General features: G+C 37.5%; 1 long non-coding RNA gene and 1 pseudogene across 1 annotated transcript; both read left to right on the top strand.

Annotated features, from left to right (window-relative positions):
- The first annotated feature begins 14,308 nt into the window (after positions 1 to 14,308).
- On the top strand, positions 14,309 to 14,989 carry LOC122050192 (annotated as a pseudogene).
- A 611-nt stretch (positions 14,990 to 15,600) lies between these two features.
- On the top strand, positions 15,601 to 16,905 carry LOC122053560. The gene is made up of 3 exons (XR_006132238.1): positions 15,601 to 15,633; positions 15,816 to 15,915; positions 16,823 to 16,905. It is a non-coding gene; the product is annotated as an uncharacterized LOC122053560 (long non-coding RNA).
- The last annotated feature ends 428 nt before the right edge of the window (positions 16,906 to 17,333 follow it).

The following is a 17,333-nucleotide window of genomic DNA, read 5'->3' as shown; positions in this document are numbered from 1 at the left end:
GCACCTCAATTGCTTAATGGTATTATATATGCATCTAGTGAATATGTCGAGACATCTCAAAATATATATATATATATATATATAGAATTGATCTGCTGCGGACAAACCCCGTGCGAATCGCTGCAGACATGTTCCTGATCGGTCACCAGACTGATCAGGAACATGTCCGCAGCGGTCCGCACGGGCTTTGTCCGCAGCAGATCAATTCTGTGTATATATATATATATATATATATATATTATTTTATATTGTCCAACTTGAAACATCCTCTATAAGAAGTTGCAAATCTATTCCACTTATTCCGCACACTATATATTTGAGATACTTTACAATACCCTCATCAATATTCCACAAAATTTTTCCATTAACCATTAGGGTAAATCAAGAAGCACACGTGACTGGTAGTCCAAGAGTCTAGCATTCTTTGGTTGCGCGATCCATTTGGAGGAAATTTTTTTATAAATATGCCATAGTTGGGATCGAACCACGGGTATTTTGATGACAATCTAGATATTCTACTATAGCACCATAGTTTCTGAAACAGATAATTGTACCTTCATGTACTATTTATGATGTGTTACTAATATTAAATTGTGCAAAAGCACTATTTGAAAGAATTGAAAATGATACGATATCCTATATCAATAAATACGCAATTAAATGTTCCGAGGTTAAATTTTAATTTGTTTGATTTAGGCACTTTTAGCTTAATCAATCATCAAAAAGTGTGGGGATGTAGGGTCTATTCACCCATACTTAAATAGTTTATTAAAGATAAAAGAGAGAAATGATTGTTGCAATCATGTTCCTGATTAATTGGGAGAGTGGATGCAAATCTATGGGTTACCTATAGATTGTTGGTCAACCTCAGGTTTAAGCAAGGCCACTTCCCAAATAGGTACCCACTATTTACAGATATATTCACTAAGACTACATAGAGGGTCAACTTTGCATGGGTGTTGGTGGCAATAGATGTCACGAAACAATTGCCTGCAAGTATCCCAGCTACAGTCCCTGATGGGAAAGAGATGGAACTCCAATTGAAGTTTGAATCTATCCTAAGATTCTGTTTAGGTTGCAGGCAGTTGGGGCACTACCTTACTCACTGCCCTTTGGTTTCCTCCACTGCACAAGGATTCGCTCAAACCAAAGTAACTAACTTGGAGAGTCACACGAAGGCACAAGACAATGAGAAAGGAACTGAATTTCAGGTATATGATCAAACAGGCACAGCACAGTGGAATCCTGATACAACCCTGGGATTCCAATTGCAGGGTTGAGCAGGGCCTATCGTTAGCTATAAGAGCCCTTCAAGGGAAGGTGAGGCACATACCTATGGGCAAAACCAATCCACAACTAAGATGATCAGTCAGGCAACCAATTCGACAAGGGGTACAAAGCTCAATACAGCTGTCAGAAATTCTGACACTGCAGTATCAAACCTGATACCAATCTAGAATCACACCCTGTTTGGAATCCTATGGAATTGAATTCCTATGGTAATTGGAATTCAATTTCATAGTTTGGAATGAATTTTAGAGACGGATTTGATATGGAATTCAATTCCAATTCCATTAAAAACGTGAATAGTAAATCAGACCTCAAATGGTCAGATTTGAATAGGGAATTACCATGAACAACTAAAATTACTTAATTGTCCTTTTAACTTAAAACTCTTTTTTCCATCTGCCGACTCTCTTGTTTTCTCCTGCCTTTCTCCTGTGCGCCATTTCTCCTTGCGCCGAAAACTTCTCCTTGCACCGTTTCTCCCATGCGCCACCTTCTTCATACTGCTGTCGGCCACCTTCTTTCCGTGTGCCACCTTCTTCCTATTCTCTAATACTTAACTTGATTATAAATGGTTAGTTATGAGGATAAAATGGTAAATGTATAGGAATGGAATTCAATTCAAATAGATTCCAAATTAAGGAATTCAATTCAATTCTATTATTCACTAATCCATTCCAAATATAGGAATTGAATTCAATTCCTGTCAGAATTCAATTCCTAATGGAATTTAATTCAATTTCTTCACTTAAGTTGTTTCCAAACAGGGTGTCAGAGGTGCAACTAGCGGAAGGGAGAAAAACCAGGCTACAAGGGCATGGAAAAATGGAACCAATTGATGAGCAGTGCCTCATGGTTTCAATTCTAGTTTCAAACACAGCCAAACCAATATAAATTATGGGTTCAACCCCTGGTGATGATTTAGATGGAATCCAGCAATTCATAAACAAATTCAGTTATCTCCTCTAGGGCAGACATGCAAATAGTAAGGAAACAGCAGCAAGTGCAGGGTTACCAATTTCAGTTTCAAATCCGTCCGGGTTAGGTTCAATTTCATTTTCAGAAATTGAGCAAGCACGCATGAATTTAGGAGTGGCAGAACATGCAGGGAAACAACCAAGAGCTACAAGTCAAGGGGCAAATGCTGAATTTCAAATTGCAGGTAAAATGGGCACTGCTGCACCAGCCTGACACAAAGCCAACAAGGCATTTTCAAGCATGGGCAGTGTCCAAAACATATTCCGGACCCCTACAAAGAGGGTAGGGATGCCTAGACACTATCAAAAACAACAATCACCCAAATCCAATGGTCAGTCAAACCAAAAGACATGGTGTGTTAAGGGCACTGATACAAACACCACATTGCAGATAGAAATAGTTTCGGACACTGCTCCCTTGCTTTCATTAAATATTTCAGACCCAAAGGTACTGAGCTAGGGGCTGGACAATTGCAAACTGAAGGCCACATGCAGCAAAGGGAAAGACAATCATCAAAACCGACACAGTTTCGGGCCAACAAATTCCAGAAACGGTTTCAGACATTTTCAGACCCAAAGGTGCTGACCTATAGAGAATCACAACAAATAACGGAGCTACGGGCTGGACAATCGTAACCTAGAGTTCATGGGCAGCAAAGGGAAAGGCAGCCATCAAACCAAGGTCACACAGTTATAGGCCACTAAATTCCAGAAGCCGAAAATCCAACCCCAGTTTCAGTTTTGGCTGCTGTTCTAGCAACCTCTGGGTTTGCATCAGGTTCGGCGGGCATACAAGGAAAGGCCTCAATAAGGCAACTAGAAACCCCTGGTAGGTCAGCTACAGGTGCACAAACTCAAGACAACTCAAAAGGCCTAAGGAATCAAGCACAACCCAGACTATTTTACCAAACACAATCTTGACACAGCTTATGTTGATACCTTAAGATAGTTTTGATATAATCAAATAAGTTAAGTTAAGTCTTATTGTATTTAACCCTATGTCTAAGTGTGCAGGAATTTAGGAGTATAGGATATCGAGTAAAAGGCGCAGCTATCAAGAAGAATGACACAGGAGAGAGCTGACGGGTTCAGTGTGTCTGAGAGACGAGATGCTATGGTAGAGTATACTAGTGGACGAGAAGGGAGCGTGCGGTGTTTCCGAGGGATGAGAACCCGGAGCAGAAGATTGCTCAAGGAGCAAAAGACGCAGTTGCCCGAGTGACAAAAAGCTGTGGAAGAGTATGCTGGCAGACGAGAAGGAAGCAAGCAGCGATTCCGAGGAACGAGAAGTCAGAGTGAAAGTTTGCTCCAGAAGGTCGGAAGTTGGGTTCGGATGAATCATATTTCGGATGACCGAAATCATCCAAGTGAGTGGAGCCAAAGCGGAAGACCCGGATCGATGTGAGCCGAATCAGAACAGGAGACCGGGACCAAAAATCAGTAAAAGCTGATTTCTTGTGCTCGGGGCGCCTGGACCGATCTGGGGCGCCCGGACAAGTCCAAGACGCCCGGAACCCAATTCTTAGCCAAATTGAACGTGGCACGTACCGTTACATCAGGGATAAAATATTATTCTATTCCAGGCGCCTAGAACCCTTCCAGATGCCCCGAGCATGACCATATAAACAACCATACTCCCAGAGGCTAAGAAAAATAAGAAATATCCAAGCAACACTTATACACACTTCCTTTTATATTTAGCTTCATCTTTCTGTGCTTTCATTGTTGTAAAAAAGGCTTCTCCGCTTGAAGGAGAAAATAGTGAGACTTCATCTGTCTGGATTAACAACCTGCAAGTGTTATTTTAATTAAGTCATTTGTTCGAGAAATATTTTTGTTTACTTAATTTGTGCAGGGAATATTCATCCCCCCTCTAACCGATCGCCAACGGTCCTAACAGCTTACTAGTCCTTCGGTTTCAGACTCATCCCTACTCACTGAGGTGTCTAATATCCTTAAGGCCAGGGATCAAAGCAACTAGCAAAACCAACTTAGATGAACTCTCAGCAACAGTAGCTGCTCCAAACCCACTTTCTGATTTGGTTAGTGTTACATTGAAACCTATTTCAGCAGCTGCTGGGTTTGTACCTGCAAGCCTGATTTCAGTTTCCCCCCTACTTGTATCAGATACTCCTCTCAGCCCAGAATCAGGTAACAAAATGCAAAGGACAACTAACCTCACCAAAACGAGGATACATTCAAGCCCAACCTCAGATTGTGGCTTTGAATCTGTTCTGGATTCAAAAACAATAATAGCAGATGTTTCAATCTCAAGTTTTGAACCTAGCTCAGTAATGGTTCCAAAAACTGTGAGGGCAGTCTCAGGCATTCTTATGGGACCACTATCCACCAGTAAAACCACCTTAGACAGTAGATGAGTCCTTGGAACAGATATTGATCCTCAAACTGATACAACCCATGAAATTTTTGACCTCACGGTGGCTGCTGTTAGAGATTTTGGGCAGCTCCAAACTGATATAATCAGCAGCAAAATACCACAGATCAATGAGGGGGCTGCATCAGTAGGGGTCTCTATGAGGACCAAACTGTTATAGTGTATACTAAAAGCCCAACTTTTGTATAAACATTTATTTTGAAATAAAGAATTACAATGGTCAATATCTGCATTTATTTGTTAAATGTAATTATTCAATTAATTTATATAGTAGATAACATGGTGTGTGGTGTCACACACAGAAGATCATGTTATCGGTTCTTTATAAATTATAAACAGTAGCTCACGACTAAGATGGAAAGGAACAAACCATTAGAATAATCGTAATATAATTAGGTATTAGTTTATCTTGACTAATAAATTATACTATTACACTCTGAGTGTATTGAGCTGGACCATTTAAGGAAAGTTCTTTTTATACTGACTTAATAAAAGAACTAGACCTTAGTTATTATAGAAGTGTGTGCTCTTAATCCTAATATAATAACAAACATATATATTTAATATTTATTTCTTTGACTTATCAAAGGGTGAGATTTAGCTCGATAAATCAATAGGCCCGATAAGTTGGAAAATGATATTGCTTATAGTGTGTGTTGTTGATTATAGAGGAAAACTGTATCCTAGTTATCTAGGTTGAGAATGTCCCCAAGAAGAGCTCATAAGGATTGTCATGTTAAACCCTGTAGGTGGATTTAGTCCGACATGATGATAAAGTTGAGTGGTACTACTCACGAAGATAGATATTAATTAAAATGAGTTGTCAATAACTCATTAAATTAATAGACATTCATAATCTTAAACACAGGGAGACTAACACACTCATGATAAGAAGGAGCCCATAATGTAATTTGGGATTGGTGCGGTAGTGCGATAGTAACTCTCTAGTGGAATGAGTTATTATCGATGAACTTGAATTGTGTGTTCGGGGTGAACACGGAATACTTGAGCTCATCGGAAGGCCAAAACCAATTTCTCCTCTAGGTCCCTGTCGTAGCCTCATTAAAGCCTCAATTCCATCCAAATATAAGCTCATCTTGGTGTCCAAGAAAGGGGCCGACCCAATGCTTGGTGACCAAGCAAGGGCCGGTCACATTATCCTCTTAAGGGGTCGGCCCCTTGCTTGGTGCCCAAGCAATAGGGGGCGGGCCAAATTAATTCAAATAAGGAGGGGTGTTTTGAATTTTTAAAATCTTCTCTTTATAGAAAACTACAAGTTTTAAAAGAGAGATTTTAAATTTTAAAACTTTCTTTTTTTAACCATCCTCATGGTTTTAAGAAAAAAAGGAAGAGAAGTTTTAATTTAAATTTTCAATTTTTGTAACCATATTAAAAAAGGAAATTTTAGAAGAGAAGTTTTAAATTTCAAAACTTGGTTCTAATCTTTAAAATTTTCCTTTTTTTTGTTACCATGTTAAAAAAGGAAATTTTAAAAGAGAAGTTTTAAATTTTAAAACTTGGTTCTAATCTTTGAAACTTTCTTTTTTTTTTTGTTACCATGTTAAAAAAGGAAACTTTTAGAAGAGATGTTTTAAATTTTAAAACTTTCCTTTTTTAACATCCACTTTAGGAAATCAAAAGAGAGCTTGTAAAATTTTATAAGAGCATTCCTTCTATGCTTTTAAAATTTTTACAAGAGATTTATTTCTTTCCTTATAGTGGTCGGTCACCCTTGCTTGGTGCCCAAGCAAGGGGCCGGCTAAATTAAATCCAATCAAATTGATCCTTGATTGGTGATTGATTCAATCAAGAGGAAAGAAAAGGAAAAATTAAAAGGGAAAAGGAAAAACTTAAGGAAGATTTTAATTTTTATAAAAAGTCTTTCCTTATTTATCTTGAGCAAGTAATATAAAAGAAGGGGAGGGGAGGCCTCATAAGATAACAATTCTTATTCCCTTGGTGGAGTTCCTCTTGGTGGCCGGCCCCCTCTCTTCCTCTCTTTTCCCTTTGCTCTCTTTTGCTCCTTGGTGGTGGTGGTGGCTGAATATTAGAGGAGGAAGAAGAAAACTCTTTGGGTGGTGTTCATCTTGAAGGATCGTCACCCACACGATGTCCAAGGTGAGGCGAGAAATACGGTCGAAGATCTCGAGATCATTAGCATACAAAGAGAAGGTATAACTAGTAATTTTCTTCCGTATCATACTAGTTTTTTTTCTTTGTATAAATTCCAAACACAAGAGGCATTAGATCTAGTTTTTTGAATTAGTAATTCATGTTTGTGTTTTCTTTGTTTTTCGAATTTTTGATTCGATTGTTCTTTTTGGTTAAACCTAGAGTTATATAAGGAAATTAAATATTAGCTTTCCTTAAAAGGCTTTGTCTAGGCGGTGGTGGTTGCTCCTATACCCAAGAAGGCCATGTGCCTCGCCATGCAATCCTGGAAGCTAATTTTGGAAATTAATATTTAATTGAATTTATAACATAGGTGGATTTGGATCAATAGTGTTAAGTTCCGCTTGCGATCCAAATCTAAACCATTAAGAACAGATAAGTTAAATTTGGAATCAATGATGTTAAGTTCCGTCTGCGATTCCTAATTTAACTTCTAAAGAACACAATAGGTTATTTAGGAAAGGTTCGACACTTGTACAAAATTTTTGTACTGTGGAATCGGTACGATCTTCCTAGGACTAACCAACAAGTGGTATCAGAGCTAGGGTTTGCCTCTGTGTGTTTAGAATTTAAATATGTTATGCACATGTCATACATAATTTAGGAAGGATAATAGTAGGATGTGCTAACTTTTTGGTTGTATGCTCCAATTATTATGGCTTATAGATGTTGTGTGTGATTGGACCCTTGGACATGTCAAAGGCATTATTTTGTGTGTGCATGATTGTATGTAACTAATACAGTAGGAGCTATATTAGCCCTAGGATTTTAGAATTTTATTTTCGATCTATATTACATGTACATTCCTTCGTGGAATATAGGATCGATATATGTAAAATTCTATTTTTATCGCGGATCGTATCTTTGCGAGGTGTAGTACTATTGGAGGACCAGAGACGCAGTGGAATAATACGCAAGATAGATGCGACGACTAGACCCGATGGCAGTGGCTAAAGATGGCAACAGCTTGGGTTGGAGCACACGGAGAACAGTGACGGAAAATGCCATAATAGTTGGAAAATTAATTTCCAAATTTATTGCTTTTATTTACTGTGATGTGTGTGTGTGCATGTGATGAATGCTAGCATAGGTTAAAATTCCTCACCTTAAATAATTAATTAGGAGAGGGATTTTTAAATAAATTCCATGGTCTCCATTACTGGTTTGTAAGTGATGCAATAAGCTTGCGTGTTGGCTCTGAGTGCCTCCCTCCACAACGGATGAGTTTGTTGCGGATCACTAGATCAAACTTCCTTTATGGATGGTTATAGAAAATTATTTAGGAGCGTGTGATCTTCTCCAACTGAAGGGGCACAATCCTATTTAATGGACTAAGTATCAAGTAATGATATATACTTAGACGCATTCAATAGTATCCTCCCCAATGGAGTCACTGCTATTGTTTTGCGTGACCAAAGTAATACCAGCTATTAATTTATCATAAAGCAAGGTAAAACCCTCCTCTTACAAATGTTTGAATTTGTATACGTCCACACTAACGTGGCATACAAAATTCACAGTGTTTGAGGTAATTTTATTTGTCATAAAGTTAGGTTAACAAAATAAAATGGGTTATACCTCCTCTTACAAACAATTGAATTTGTATACGTCCACACTAACGTGACATACCAAATTCATGGTATATAAGGTAATTTAAAGTTGACAAGATAATTAATGGGTAAGACCCTCCTCTTACGAATGTTTGAATTTGTATACGTCCACACTAACGTGGCATGCATAATTCCCGGTATTTGAGGTGTTCGTGAATTTAAATAATATTGTTTGAGGAATCAATATTATTTTAAATTCAAAGTTTTTGACCAAATATTAGACCAAAGACAGACCAACTATTAATTTTATTTGTCATAAAATAAGGTTGACGAGATAATAAAATTAATGGATAAAATCTCCTCTTTGAATTTGTATACGACCACACTAACGTGGCATACAAAATTCACGGGGATTTTTTAAAGGTGTTGGTCTTGACCAAATATTTTTATGATTCTTAGGATTTCAAATGTTTGTCAATCCCCTAGCTATTATACTATAGAACAGACTTAGTAGTCTCAATTATGATAGGAAACAAAGCTTGGACTCTAAGATGGATCGGACTATCTTTTCAGAACCAAGAATAATATAGGAGTGTTTAATTTATTAGTTGTTGAAACATGTTTAGTGGTGTTATTTACCAGTACCTGGTATGTAGATACGGAAGCTACTGATCATGTCTGCAATTCGTTGCAGGGATTTCAGGAAACCTGACAACTATATGAAAGGGAAAATACCATCTACAAAAGTAGCAGCTGTTGCAGTGGGAGATGTTTATCCTCCGATAGGAATAAAACATGAATTTAGAAAAATTATCTTTACATACCAAGTTTAGAAAGAACTAGTTTTCAGTTTCTAAACTATTCAAGGAACTTGATATTTTATCTCTTTTGATAACAAAGTTGTTATCAAGAAAAAGAGGAAAGTTATCTGTTCTGGTACGTTGGTTGATAATTTATAATCCAATAACTCCCACGATGAAAAAATGAAAATTAATAACACATCTTCTAACTTTAATAAGAGAAAGCAACCTTCAGAAATGAATCAATCACATCTTTGAGAGTCTAAAGCTAGGTTATATTAACTTGAGTAGGATTCAAAGGATAATAGCCGATAAACTTTTGGGTTCATTGGTAGTGGAAATCTTTCCAACCTGCGAGTCTTACTTGGAAGAAAATATAACCAAGAAGCTTTTAAGTCTAAGGGGTATAGAGCCAAAGATATATTGAAATTAGTTCATTCTGATTTGTATGATCCTATGACTATCCAGACAAGAGGTAGTTTCGAATATTTTATCTATTTTATAGATAACTATTCGAGATACAGATACATTTACTTGATGCGCCGCAAGTCTAAGTGCTTTGATTAGTTCAAAGAGTACGAGGTTGATGCGGAGAAACATCAAAGTAAAAGTATCAAGTCACTACGGCGAGATCGTAGTGACGAGTACCTTTTAAGAGAGTTTAGGAGTCACTTATCAAAAGTCGGGATTCAAACTCAACTGACTGCACCTGGTACACCCCAATAGAATGGTGTAGTGGAACGAAGGAAAAAGACTCTTATAGAAATAGTTAGATCAATGATGAGTTATTTAGAATTACCAAATTCATTTTGAGGATATACATTAGAAACAGAAGTGAACATAGTACCTTCTAAGTCAGAACCCTCTACTCCCATAGAATTATAGAATGGGCGTAAGCCTAGTCTAAAGCATATTCAGATTTGGGGTAGTCTAGCACATGTGCTGAAGGGAGACACTGATAAGTTGGAATAGGAGTTCACTTGTTTGTGGATTATCCTAGAGAAACGAAAGCAGGTTTATAGTCCTTAAAATAAGAAGGTTATTGTTAGCACCAATGCCCGATAATATAAACCACAAGCCCATAAGTAAATTTGTTCTTAAGGAAATAATAAAGGACACGTCTAATCTAGTACCAACTGTACAAGATGAAATATCATAAGAAACTGCAACACGTATCATAAATAATACATAATTGCAGAAAGTGCCTCGTCGTAGTGGGAGGGTTGTTAGGCAACCTAAAAGATTCATGTTTTAGGAAAGTCTTTGGACTAGATCCTTGGTAAACATGAACCTTATTCCTGAACATATGACGAAGCACTCCAAGATAAAGATGCAGCATCTTTGCAAAAGATAATGAATACAGAATATATGTATTCTAATAAAGTCTGGGAGCTTGTAGAACCACCAGATGGTGTAAAAGCCATTGGGTCTAAATAGGTCTACAATAGGAAAAGAGGGATAGACGGGAAGGTGGAAACTTTCAAAGCAAGGCTTGTTGAAAAAGGAAACTTTTTCACCGGTAGCCATGCTTAAGTCTATCCGAATTCTTTTATCTATTGCTGCTCATATGGACTATTAGATTCGGCAAGAGGATATCAAGACATCTTTCCTTAATGGAAGTCTTGAAGAAAATATCCATATAAAGCAGCCAGAAGGGTTCATTACAAAGGGCAAAGAACATCTTGTGTGTAAGCTCAATCAGTCTATGGACTGAAGCAAAGCTTCAAGGTCTTGGAACATCAGGTTTAGTAAAGTAATCCAGACCTATGGATTTATTTAATAACCAGATGAGTCTTGTGTATACAAGAAGTGTGATGAAAACGTGGTGGTATTTCTTGTACTATACGTAGATAACATTTTTGGTAGTTGGAAACAATATCAAAGTGTTATCGGAAGTAAGGGTATGGTTGTCCAAACAAATTCAATATGAAGCACTTGGGAGAATGCGCACATATTCTTGCGATCAAAGTAATAAGGGATCACAAGAAAAGAATGTTGTATTTATCCCAAGCTTCATAAATCGATACAATCCTAGTTCATTTTAGCATACAAGACTCCAAGAAAGGTTTTCTACCTTTTAGGTATGGAGTATCTTTATCTAAAGAGATGTTTCTGAAGACATCAAAGGAGATAGAGGACATAAAGATAGTTCCTTATACTTCGGCTGTCGGAAGCCTAATGTATGCTATGTTGTGAACAAGACCGGATATCTGTTTTACCCAGGGCATAGTTAGTAGATATCGAATTAACTCAGAACCGGGACACTAGACTGCCGTAAAGCATATACCTTAGAGGGACTAGAGATTATATGCTAGTTATACAAGGTAGATAATTTGATCCCTGTGGGTTACACGGATTTTTTGATTTCTAATCACATAGGGACAATAGTAAGTCGACCTCGAGGTTTTATGTTTACTTTAGGAAGTGAAGCCATAACAATGGAGGAGTGTTAAGCATAGATGCTTTTCGGACTCCACCATAGAAGCTGAGTATGTGGCAGCCTCTGAGGTAGCTATAGAAGTTATATGGCTCAGAAACTTCATGTTGGACTTAGACATGATTTCTGATTTGTCCAAAATTATTATAGTTTATTGTAATAATAGTGGTGCAGTAGCAAACTCGAAGAAACCATAAGTCCATAAGGCAAGTAAACACAATAGAGCACAAGTACTACCCAATACGAGAAATCGTATAAACGAGGAGAAGTTGTTGCCGCCTAGATTTCATGAAGTAATAACCTGGAAGATCTTTTCACTAAGGCCCTTAAGGTAAGAACTTTTGATGGGCATGTTGAAATTGTTGGTTGCTACTCGGAAAACCTAGAGGTTCCACTGTACAAAAATTTTGTACAAAGGTCTGAACCTTTTCCTAGCTACCATGTATTCTTTTAAATTAAATTTTGGATCGCCTGCGGAACTTAACACGTTTGATCCAAAACTTAATCTATTTGTTCTTTTAGGTTTAGACTTGGATCTCCTGCGGAACTTAACACGTTTGATCCAAATCACCTAAGTTATTAATTCCATTAAATATTAATTTCCATAATTGGTTCCCAGTACTTACGTGGCGAGGCACATGACCTTCTTGGATATGGGAGCAACCATCACCGACTAGACAAAACTTCTTATGGAAAGATAATATTTAATTTCCTAAAATAACTTTAGGTTAACCGAAAGGAACAATCAAATCACAAGGAAAAAATAAAACAAAAGAACACAACATCGAAAAATATATTCGAAATACTAGAATCGTAAGCCTCTTGTATTTGGTATTATTTCCAAAAATAACTAGCATGATGCGGAAAAGTAAATTACTAGTTATACCTTTTAGAAAGACCTCTTGATCTTCTACCGTATTCCTCTTCTAACCTCGGACGTTGTGTGGACAACGATCTTCCAAGATGAGAAACCACCAACCACCTTCTTCTCCTCCTAGCTAGGTTCGGCCAAAACAAGAGAGCTTCACCAAGGAAGAAGAAAAACACCAACCAAGCTTCAAGGGATGAAGACTATCTCTCCTTCTTCTTCTTCTTCTTCAAGTGGTATTCGGCCTCCACAAAAGCTCCAAGCAATAGAGGGTTTCGGCCACCACAAAGAGGAAGAGAGGGGAAGATGACGATGGCCGACCACAACAAGGAATAAGAGAGGGAGGAAAAATAATAGAGGTTGTATCTTATGAAGGCACCCCAACCCCCTCTTTTATATTCCTTAGTCTTGGTAAATTAGGAAATTTAATCACAATAAAATTTCCTTAATTTTCCTTGACAACAATTAATTAAGAAAAATTAAACAAACTTTCCTTAATAAAGATGTTATGGCCGGCCACATCAATAGAGCAAATAAGGAAATTTTTTTCCACAAGAAAAATTAAAGTTTCCTTATTTGCTTCCGGAAAAATTTAAAATAAAATTTTTCCATAATAATTCCTTCATGGTTGATCAAAAGAAATTTCCATAATTTTAATTTCTCAACATGTGAATAATTTTTAAAGAGAAAATAAAATCTCTCTCCAATCTACAAATAAGGAAAGTGACCTAATCTCTTTCTTTTAATCTTTTGTAGATCCTTTTAAGAGAGACATTTTAATTTTAATTCTATTTAATAAATTATATCTTCCACATAATAAAAATTAAAATTAAAATTTTTTTTTAATTAAATATGGCCGGCCCCTCTAGCTTGGGTTCAAGCTAGGGCCGGCCACCCACAAGCCATGCTTAGGCCGGCCCTAGCTTGATTCCCAAGATAGCTTGGCCGACCACATTAGGTGGGTATAAAAGGTGGGTATAGTACTCTATAAATAAGAGGCTACGATAGGGACCGAGAGGAGGAATTGGTTTTGGTCTCCCGATAAAATTAAGCATCCCGTGTTCGCCCCGAACACACAACTTAATTTTATCAATGATAATTCATTCCACTAGAGAACTATCATTGAACTACCGCACCAATCCCAAATTACATTTTTGGGCTCCTTCTTATTATGAGTGTGTTAGTCTCCCTGTGTTTAAGATATCGAATGTCCACTAATTAAGTGAGTTACTGACAACTCATTTAATTAATATCTTAGTCCAAGAATAGTACCACTCAACCTTATCATCATGTCGGACTAAGCCCACCTGTAGGGTTTAACATGACAATCTTTATGAGCTCATCTTGGGGACATTATCAACCTAGATAACTAGGACACCACTACAAGAAAAACCCTCATAGACATCGGTGGAACAACAACAATTTTAAGCAAAAACCGATGTCTTTGAGTATTTTACACCGGTTTTTCCAAAAACCAATGTCTATGAGCGTAGATTTTCACTCATAGATATCGGTTTTTTAGCTGATGTCTATGAGCGTCTTTTTTTTTGTTAATAGACACCGATTTTAACAGCGGTTTTTAAAAACCGATGTTAATGAACCAAAAATACTAATTTAATTTTTCCACCAACCTAAATTTATAACACTTCACAAAGTTATCTCCAAACCTAAACCAATATGGTAAGCAGGTTTTATTAATGTGAAGCGGGCAGGCAGTGGCAGTCTGGCGTAACCGCGACTCGAACCGTCTGCCACACAACGCCTCTCGTCCTACCTTCCTCTCCCCCCAAACCTAAATCCATTCCCATCGATCTCTATCACGATGGCATCCACGAAATCCTTTCGCCACCTGCTTCTGCTCCTCGCCGTCGCCCTCCTCTCCCTCTTCCGCCGAGTCGTCGCCGCCGCCCAACGCCTGCTCTCCTTCGTCTCCCTACGCGAGTTGTTGCTCCACCTCTCCTTCCTCCGCTGCGGTCTCTGACCCGTCACGCTCGACCTCGGCCACGCGTCGCTGCACATCTGGGGCCCCAACCCCCACCGCGCCAGCCGGAAGCCTGCCCTCCTCCTCATTCACGGCTTCGGCGGCAACTCAAAGTGGCAATGGGAGCGCCAGATCGGGGCCCTATCCCGCTCCTTCGATCTCTATATCCCGGACCTCCTCTTCTTCGGCAGATCCCGTTCCTCCTACGCCGACCGTTCCGTGGGCTACCAGGCGCGGTGCGTCGTGGAGGCGATGCGCCTCCTCGGGGTCGCCCGGTACTCCGTGATGGGGATCAGCTACGGCGGGTTCATGGCGTTCCGCCTGGCGGAGATGGAGGCGGAGTCGGTGGAGCGCGTGGCGATTCTCACCGCTGGAATCTGCATGTCGCTGGAGCAGTTGAGGGTGATGTCTGCAAAAGAGAAGAGAGACGTGTGCGAGCTACTGCTGCCACAGAAGGCGGACGATCTGAGGGCCCTCGTCAGTCGGTCCATGTACCGCCCCCCAAGTGCTTCACAAAGTTAAAGCACTTCACATTTTCTAAGGTTCTCTTTTCTATAGGGTTATTTAATCTAGTTGTTCTTCCAAAATTCATCAAACTAACAAGTTATATGATACACAGGATTCAGTAACTGTTGTAGGATATCCACTTGGTGGAGTTACAATCTCTGTGACAAAGGGTGTGGTATCACGAATTGAGGTTTGATTTCATGAAATTGTGATCATAAGCTTTTAGTATTTTTTTGGTGAATTTTATATTCTTGCTGAGATTGTTTTATAGATGATAAATTGTTGACTTAAGTGTTATCAATTTTAAGTTGGTTGAAAATTTTAGAACATGGTGTCCAAATGAGTTTTTTAATATTAATCACCTTTTTTTTTTTGCTTCTGTTTCAGGTTAGTATGCTCATGGATCCTCTGATCTGCTTGGTATTCAGATTAATGCTGCAATAAACCCTGGTTGGTAACTCAACCTAGTTTCCTTGCTAGAAAGCTAGCATTTTATTTTTTAGATAGTTGGATGTTATTGCACCACTTTCTCTGGCAAGGTACAGATATATTCTTGTAAAAGCATATTAATGTTGTCAAAGAAACATACTTGTTTTGCAGGAAACAGTGGTGGTCCTGCCTTCAATGATCATGGTGAGTGTATTGGTGTGGCATTCCAGGTATTCCTTCTGCTAAATCTGCCTTTTATTTTCCCTACTTTATCTATTCCAAACTTTTCAAAAATCTTTTATAGATTAATTTTGTCCCAGAATAATGTTTAATGGAAATGCATCTGAGTACTGCTTTTGCACCTAAATTAGCATTCTACCTTCTTTCATATCTCACTAGATATTTCATTTAGGTTTTCAGATCCGAAGACACTGAAAATATTGGATATGTTATTCCAACCACTGTGGTTTCTCATTTTCTTGATGATTATGAAAGAAATGGGAAGTATACTGGTAAGCTGACATCTGAAAGATTCTATTTTGATAGATCTAGTTCAGAATGATTGTTAGATATAATTATCTAATGTTTTCCACTAGTTTGATTAGAGTTCCTAGCTAATTGATATAGAGAATGCAATACCTCTGATACCTATGGCTATTCTGATCAAGCTGTAAGTATGCTAGTTAGACTACCTGGGTCCACTTGGCATGATTATGACTTGTGTCTTCATAAAGATTTAAATTTATACCTTTGTCAGTTTGGTTGTTTAATTAATTCTTTGTATGTTATTTAAGGTAATATAGGTTTTTTTTTTTTGCTTCTCACATCATATTGGAGTTATTCACTTTAATAAATGCATGTATAGATTAGGGGTGCAAATGAATCAAATCGAGCCGAATAATATGAAAATATTGATATTTGAGTTCAAACTCAAAAAATATATATGATATTCGAAGCTTGAAAATACAAATAATTTTGTCTCGAGCTCGATTCAAAATAAAATTCGAGCTCGAGTTCGATTTGAATTGATCGAACCTTGATTTGAGCATATTCGAACTATAATTCGAAATGACTTAAATTCGAATTTTGTTCCAATTATTCAAATCTTAATTTGAATATATTTAAGTTAAAATAATGTTAAAATAATTAGAATTCAATTCGAGTTCAGCTCGCGAGCAGCTCGTGAACAATCTAACAAAATATTATGGGTTCGAATTTGGCCCGAAAAAATTATTGAACATGTTCGAGTTCTGCTCGAATTCAATAATTTCGAATACGAATCAAATATTTTGTGAGCTAGCTTGGAAAACTCGCGAATTGGCTTGATTCGTTTGCACCTCTAGTATTGATGTGCGTGTGTGTATCATATTTTTTTATAAATGACAGTTAGATTTTTTTATTTTTTTTTGGCAAAATTAGGATTTCCTTCTCTTGGGGTATTACTTCAGAAATTGGAGAATCCAACATTGCGGGCATGCTTAAAAGTACCTTCTAATGAGGTATTTATGTTGATTTTCTAGAAGTCTGGGTTCTTAATTTTTTTTCCATGTTCTGTAATATATTAAGATCTGATATTACATAGTTTTGGTATATTTTCTACTTTAAACTGAGAGTATCTTGCTTGTAAAATCAAACAATTTGATATACTTGTGTGAAAGATCCGTAAACATGATTCTTTTAGCCTTCGGATGTGTCAAAAAAGTGTTCATGTAATGTTCCTTATGATATTATTATCCTGCTAATGATAATTTGATTCCCACATGTTGAATTTATCGGGTTTGGTTGTCATTTCAATGCCTCATAGTTAAACACTATCCTATTGCTTAAAAAAAAAAATTATATTTGATTACACTTGTTCTTTTGGTCCATTTAATTCCTTTATACATCATCAGTATATCAGAATAGTATTTTCTAAAAGCAAATTATGCCA

The sequence above is a fragment of the Zingiber officinale genome, chromosome 3A, assembly GCF_018446385.1.
Source record: "Zingiber officinale cultivar Zhangliang chromosome 3A, Zo_v1.1, whole genome shotgun sequence".
Taxonomy (NCBI): Eukaryota; Viridiplantae; Streptophyta; class Magnoliopsida; order Zingiberales; family Zingiberaceae; genus Zingiber; species Zingiber officinale.
This window is presented reverse-complemented; position numbering and strand designations above follow the sequence as displayed.